The 7795-nt window shown below is 45.2% G+C and overlaps 1 long non-coding RNA gene across 1 annotated transcript; it reads right to left on the minus strand.

Annotated features, from left to right (window-relative positions):
* Window positions 1–881: 881 nt before the first annotated feature.
* On the minus strand, window positions 882–2777 carry LOC130553959 (uncharacterized). The gene is made up of 5 exons (XR_008962929.1): window positions 2666–2777; window positions 2233–2589; window positions 1892–2141; window positions 1679–1770; window positions 882–1476 (listed from the first exon to the last, which is right to left on the minus strand). It is a non-coding gene; the product is annotated as an uncharacterized LOC130553959 (long non-coding RNA).
* Window positions 2778–7795: the final 5018 nt, after the last annotated feature.

The raw sequence follows: 7795 nt of genomic DNA on the forward strand, positions 1-7795 counted from the left end.
TTATGAACTTTTGCTTTTACATTAGCATGCCCATTACGGGATACAAATGAGAGTTAAATTTCTTGTACCAAGCCCTTTTTGAAAATATTTTGCTGCTGAACAACACCACATGAGTCCCTGACTTTTGCCCTCAAGAGTGAGTCAAGGCCAGATTGTGGGCGACTTTGTAGGATGTATCAAAGTGCACCATGCACCATGCGGGTGCAATGCAAATGTAAATGTAATATAGTGTAGTACTGTCATGCATTTGATCACATACACACTCTAAAAAATGATGGGTTATTTTAAATCCAGCATTGAGTCAAAAAGGGAAGAACCCAAACAAACCTAGCAAATTTTGACCCTACAATGGGTTAAAACAACCCAGCATAGATTAATTTACAACCCAACGGTAGGGTTTGTCCCTTTTTTAACCAATGGGTTAAATAACCCATCATTATAACACAATGTAACAATTTCTTTTTAAGTTGTGTTTTGCTTTAATTTTTACTTTGTCTTTATGAAGTTTATCATGCTGAATAAGAAAACCACATAATTTTTTACCATCAAAGGTACTCAGAAAAAAAAAATTCACACATTCATACATTTCGGTATTAATTCTCGTACGCAGAAATTACACGGTACTGGAGAGAGGGAGAGAGAGAGAGAGAGAGAGACAGAGAGAAAGAGAGATGGCATTAGATGACAAGATGCCAAAGATTGGCAGCAAGAAGATCAACAGAGCTGGTTTTGAATAAGACACAAAGTCCTTCACATGTCGTGCAATCAAATCAATGGTAGCTTATTTACAATTCAAACATGAGCACACATGACAGAACACAACCTTCATTCGTTCTCTGAGTGGAAAAACAAAGGACATTTATCAACTGCAGAGTCTTTATTAACAGAATACATACCATCAATGAAGGGTGAAGTCTTGTTGCAATTCACATGCTTAAGATCAGGATCCATTAGGCAATTTTTCTTTCTTTCATTTGAGACACATACATAATGAGCACATAATAACATTTCATAAAGAAACTTTGACAAAAAGAACATTAAAGAGAACTAGAAAAGTTAATATCCACTTTAAGAGTGTTAATATACAAAACATTTATGTTAAAAAAACACAGAAGCTAGAAAGAATGTTCACAAATATACATCCATGAAATTAAAAAAAAATCTCAGGAATTAATAAATGAATATCATTATATGTCTGTTAGATTAAATATTGTTTAGTAAAATTGCAGGCAAGGAGACCCTCAAAAATACATGTATGCAGTAATTTATATTACTCATTTAAATAACTTGATTAAAATTGATTACATATATAGATCAAAAGCGATAATGATTTGTTTGGAAATGTACATTGATGATTGATTTTCATTATATGCTGTGTGGTTGCGCTTCAAATGAAATGCCTCTTGACCTTTACTTTTCCCCCCAATTTAAGACGATGTAATCTCCAAGTCCAACACTCTGTAACTTTTCACGTACCTGTAAATCCAGCAAAATACACATCAAACCACTTGGCAAACAATGCAGCTGGTTATGTGTGGAAGAAGTGACCAATTTGTTAAACACATTTTACCGGCTACTACCATAAATTGTATTGATTGTTTTGTACATACTTTACAAACTGTTATGTACCAAATTGTGATAATGCAAGTGAATTGAAGTATTTAAGACAGAGACGAACCTGATTCAGAATGTCAGTCTTTAGTGAAGGGTCATTCAGATTGCAGTTTCCATCACAGGACAAATTCAATCTGATAATCTGCTTTTTGTATACTATTTCAAGAGAAATAGACTTACATTATCCTCAAAATAGAGATTAATGAATACATATCACAATTTAAAAAAGAATTAATCTGTTGATGGAAGCTATTCACTCTTTCAACTGGGAACTCACCTTCACTGCAGATAAAACGATTATTTTGCTCACAGCTATGCTGTGAAGAAGAGGCTCCATTGGTCAGACCACAGCCAAGGGCTCCAGAACAGACCGATCCAGACCCATGGCCCGTCCCCAACAACTGCATATAGCTGTTTCTGCTCCTCAGGGCTGCGGATGACGGCCAGATCAGTGTAATGCTGTCTGCAGTAAGTCTGAGTGTCTCTCCAGCTTCTCCACTGCTTTATCATGATGTTCCCGACATTTTCTATTGAAATATGCAATACAAATATCATGTTTCAGCTCTTCTTTCCAGCTAAACAAAAGATTTGCACAGATGATGACAACTGATGACTCACCATCGTAGCAGGCAAATAGCACTGGTGATGAACATTCCAAATCGTACCAATACCCAAAGGCAAAATAGCCACATGGTCCTAGACCAGGATGCCCTAAACCCCATCCACTGTACTGTGAAAGATCATCCCCAATAGACCAACCCCAATGACTCTGTGTCCCTCTTTTCAGTCCAATCCAAACCGATCCTCTGTATCCATCATTCACTGTTTTTATCATCCTGTTCACATCATTCATAGAGTCTACAGTAGCCAGATCAGTGTATTTCTCTCTGCAGTAACTCTGAGCTGCTGCCCATGTCATGCTCTCATTTATGTAGAAGTACCTTCGCGGAAAACCAGAAGCATTGCACAAAATTCCTGTTAAAATGAACATGTTAATATAAATGCATGTGCACATACACTTGTGAAAACAGATTGAAATAACGACACCAACCTGACAGCAGAAGCAGCACAAACACACTCATGTCCATTACTGCACTCACAGCTCCTCTCTGTTTCAGAATCACTGCAGTAAGAGGAACTGGATGTGTTAAAGTGTTTTTACCGGCGTTACAACTTCATCTGTGTTAGAACATCACTGGGTTGTCCCTAATCTTAGTTCAAGTATGTGATCCCGCCCAGGAAACACTAACACATCCCCTACCTTAACTTTTAATTCTATTTCCATTGTCAAGGTCAAAATTGTTGGCTGTTACACATTGTAGCAAAGAAAATAAAACTTTTTAGGCTGTAAGTCTCAGGGTGCAGATTCGTCGTTCTTTATATAGGGCACTGATCATAGAGAATATGTGTCATTTAGAAAATCCACCCAGTAAGCAAATAAACAAACAACTTTCTAGTTCACAGACAATGAATTTAAATTTGATTTGACACAGTAAATTTGATTTTCATCATACATTTCTACATAGTTTTTATTGATCATTCGATGTTTATGTTAATTGTGTTTTCATAAATCATAATTCAATTCAATTCAATTTTATTTTATTTCACAATGTGCATTGTTCCAAAGCAGCTTTACAGGAGAAAATAAGAAAAACTGAAAAACACACATAGAACAAGCAAGATCATTCTAGTAAATAATATCTAATAAATGCAGTCTCCCGGTGGTTTATTTAGTATATTTAGCATTAAGTGACTGCTTGGCTGAAAAGATGTGTCTTTAATCTAGATTTAAATTGGGAGAGTGTGTCTGACCCTCGAATAGTATCGGGAAGGCTATTCCAGAGTTTAGGTGCTAAGTATGAGAAAGCTCAACCCCCTTTGGTGGATTTAGTTATTCTAGGTGTTATCAAAAATCTGGAGTTTTGAGATATTAGAGAATGTGATGGGTTGTAGTGTGGTAGAAGCTCTGTTATGTAGGTAGGGGCTAAACCGTTTAAGGCTTTATAAGTGATTAAAATAACTTTAAAGTCAATACGATACTTAATGGGTAACCAGTGAAGGGTTGATAACATTGGGGTTATGTGATCGTATTTTCTGGACCTGGTTAGAACTCTGACAGCTGCATTCTGAACTAACTGTAGTTTGTTTATTTATGATGCAGGACAACCACTAAGTAGTGCATTACAGTAGTCAAGTCTTGAGGTCACAAATGCATGAATAAGCTTTTTTTGCGTCAGCAACACATAAAATATTTTGTAATTTGGCAACATTTCTAAGGTGGAAGAAGGCTGTTTTTGTGACATTTGAGATGTTATTTTTAAATGACAGGTTGCTGTCTAATATAATGCCTAGGTCTTTAACTGTATTTGTTGGAGTAACAGTGCAGCCTTCAATTTGCAGGTTATAATCCGAAATATTCTGCTCACGTGTCTTTGGTCCGATAAGTAATATTTCTGTTTTATTAGAATTTAATAGAAGGAAATTACAAATCATCCAATGCTTTATATCGTTGATGCACTCGGCCAATTTGGATAGCTGGAAGGAATCATCTGGTCTTGATGAGATATATAGCTGAGTATCATCTGCATAACAGTGGAGGCTAATTCCATGTTTTCTAATAATGTTTCCAAGAGGCAGCATGTATATGGAGAATAGCAAGGGTCCTAAAACCGATCCCTGAGGTAATCCATAATTTACTTGCGTTAGATTTGATGATTCCCCATTTAAATGGACAAATTGATCTCTGTCTGATAAGTAAGATCTGAACCATTGTAGTGCCTGTCCCTGAATACCGGTATAATTGTGTAAGTGATCGTCTTGGTTACGGATGTAACCTCGGTTCCCTGATGGAGGGAACGAGACGTTGTGTTGAACCGACAGAATGGGGTTTGTCTTGAGAACCTATCATCTTCTGAGTATTTAGAAAAGGCCAATGAAAATTGGCGAATGAAATTTGCATGCCGGGCTCATCCCCGGATGTCCGGGTATAAGAGGGAAGCCGGCGTGCTCATTCATTCACCTTTGGTCTGAGGAGCCTAAGCATCCTCCCCCGACCGCTGGGGTGGGCGGCCAGTGTTGTGGCATGAGGGACACAACGTCTCGTTCCCTCCATCAGGGAACCGAGGTTACATCCGTAACCAAGACGTTACCTTTCTGTCGGTCTCTCGACGTTGTGTCGAACCGACAGAATGGGGTTCCTATGGAAAACGCCACAGCACTGAGCCGCGTCACAATCTCTGCGGAGCGACGTTGACTGGCCTGGGCGAGTCAGACGAACACGCTAGCGCGAAATTATGACCTTCCAGTGGAGAGGAAGGGGGACCCAGAGCTTTCCACAAAAAGTTGGGAAGCCCCCTAACGCCGGCCGTCACGGGCGGAGGCCTGATTCTCTAAATGGTGAGAAGCCGCCCGGCACCGTACGGGCCACTGGGTAAGCATTATTCCCCCCTGGGGGGGAAAAACGCTGCAGAGGCCACTACCTACCATAGGGAGGAATTAGTGGAGACACCACATGGTCTCACCATCAGGGGAGAACTCATGGGAGGAATGTGCGGACTGCAGGAGTTAACCGCAAGGTGGGAGTCCACCTGGGGAGGTCATGGGTTGCCAAGGTGGGAACCATTCATGAGGATACATCAGACGGAACAGCCCACGGAGGGGGGGGTTACCACGTCTGGAGCAATAGGTCCGGTTAGAGCTAAGTGAGAGATAACTCAACTGTTCCACGGCCTAAAGGGGCAGGGCTGCTCTGCCCAGCCTGTCCCCTGGAAGGGTGCTTAGTGATGGATGGAATGCCTGTTCTTTACCCGAGGGGAAAGAAGTGAGGCGGGATCGCCACTGCTCCCCCCGGAGGGGGAAGGGCTTCCGCAGGCGTATGCCCTACCGGCTGCCAGTCCCACACCTTGCCAGGATGCGGGCTGACACCGGTTCCGCCCGTAGGTATTATAACCTCACGGAGTTGTTGGGCATAGCCCAACCCGCAGCTCCGCAGATGTCTGCCAGGGAGGCGCCCTGAGCCAGCCACGAGGGGTGAGCCTCACCCCCAACGGGCAGGAAAAGAGATCGGTATGCCCTAACGAGGGCATCCACGATCCAGTGCGCCAGCCCCTGTTTGGAGACAGCCCTCCTGCTGACCTCCGAAACAGACAAAGAGCTGCTCAGAGCTTCTGGGCTCTGCGTGTGGTCCAAGTAGAGGCGCCGTGCGCGTACTGGAAACAACACGGATAGGTTGGGTCTTCCTCCCCGGTGGGGAGCGCCTGCAGGTTCACCACCTGGTCTCTTAAAAGAGTGGTGGGAACCTTGGGCACGTAGCCGGGGCGGGGTCTCAAGATAACGTGAGAAGCCCAGCCCCGAGTTCTAGGCAATCTGTGGACACGGAGGGTGCTTGCAGATCCCCTAGCCCTCTTGGAGGTGAGCGCCATGCGGAAAACCGTCTTTATCAAGACTGAGAAAGAGCAGCAATCCCGAGAGGCTGGAAGGGGGTGGGGCCTCTTGGGGCCCGCCACCTAGGTCACAAGAGGGTACGGAGCGCGGAAAGGTGGTCACCCTCTCGCGCCCCTAAGGAACCTAATGACCAGGCCGTGCTGTCCCAGAGGCTACCCAGCACTTGGGTCATGATGAGCGGCCGTAGCGGCTACATACATTCCCAGTATGGAGGGGGAGAGGTTACTCCCCCGCTCTCTTGAGGACGGGACAGCTCGTACCCGATCGAGCAACTCCGCGGGTCTTCTCGGTGAGAAGCACCAGGACGAGCACCAGGACGAGAAGAGGCGCCACCTATGGGCGTATAGCCGCCCAGTGGCCGAAGCCCTAGCCTGAGTGACGTCCCAACCGGACCGGGGGTGGGTCACTCAGGATCTCCTCGTCCTGTCCAGATATGGAGACCAGGTTTTGCCTGGGATGCCGTATCGTGCCCCTTCCCCTGGGGAAGCTGTTCGCCAGGGGGAGCGGCCAGGGGGGAGTTGTTGTCAGAGCCTCAGCTCCGAGAACCAAGTCCTGGTTAGGCCGAAGGGGCGTAACTAGTACCAGTTGATGCTCCTCTTCCCTGGCCTTGCACAGGCCCTGTGCAATGAGGCTCACTGGGGGGAAGCGTACTTCCACTTGTCCCGCGGCCAGCTGTGCGCAAGGGCATCCGTGCCGAGGGTCCTCGGACAGGGAGTACCCAAGCGGACAATGGGAGGAGTTCGGGGAGGCAACAGGACCACCTGTGCCTGGCCAAACTGCCCCCAAATGAGCCGGCTGCGCGGGGAGGGAGTCGCCACTCTCCGCAAGGTGTCAACTGACGAGAGAGCACACCGGCTGTCTGGATCAGGACGCCCGGGATGTGAGTGGCTCGCAGGGAGCTGATCACCTGCTGACTCCAGAGGAGGAGGCGTCGGGCGAGTCATGTTAGCTGCTGTGAGTGAAGAATACGCCACAGCAGCTGTGCTGTCCGACCGGACCAGCACGTGCTTCCCTTCACGAGAGGAAGTTCCTCAATGCAAGTAGCACAACCCACAACTCTAGGCAGTTGAATGCCAACGCAGGCGGGGGCCCGTCCACCGCCCCGACACTGCTCGCCCGTTGCACACGGCACCCCTTAGGGTGTGTCGGCAGAAAAGCGTGTGACCAACGCCTGCTGCCGGTGTGCCACGCTCTCCAGTTCTCAGGCAGTTCAACACTGACCGGGCGCGCTAGTCCTCGGTTTCCTGCATCGCTGCCGGCAGCTTGTTTGTATCCGTGCACTTACCACTTCGCTCTAATATTAGTGTATTTTATTATCATTAATTATTATTGTCATTGCTAACTTATCCTGATATCTCAATAACCCTGTTCCTGTTATTTACTTGGAGATTCTAAACCAAATGTGATAGTTAACTTAACGCCGTTAGAATAGCAATAGCGTGTTAGCTTGCTTTCTGTTCACACTGTAGAATATCATCTTGCCTCTGGTTTGTCTTGTGTGCTAACTGTTCTCTTTTTAAGCGAGTATACTACGATCCATCGAGCAACCTTGGTAAGTTGGAATTGCACTTCAAATCCGGTGAGTTATGGCTTCTATTCCTATTATTGTTACTTGCACCTCATGTCATATGTTTAGCTTAGCCTTCTCTGTCAGCTGCGAGGGCTTTATATGCGATAAATGCAGGGAAATAGTTAGGCTGACAGAGAAGATCTTAGAATTAGAGTCTCGCATCCAATC

The sequence above is a fragment of the Triplophysa rosa genome, linkage group LG5 (assembly GCF_024868665.1).
Source record: "Triplophysa rosa linkage group LG5, Trosa_1v2, whole genome shotgun sequence".
Lineage (NCBI taxonomy): Eukaryota > Metazoa > Chordata > Actinopteri > Cypriniformes > Nemacheilidae > Triplophysa > Triplophysa rosa.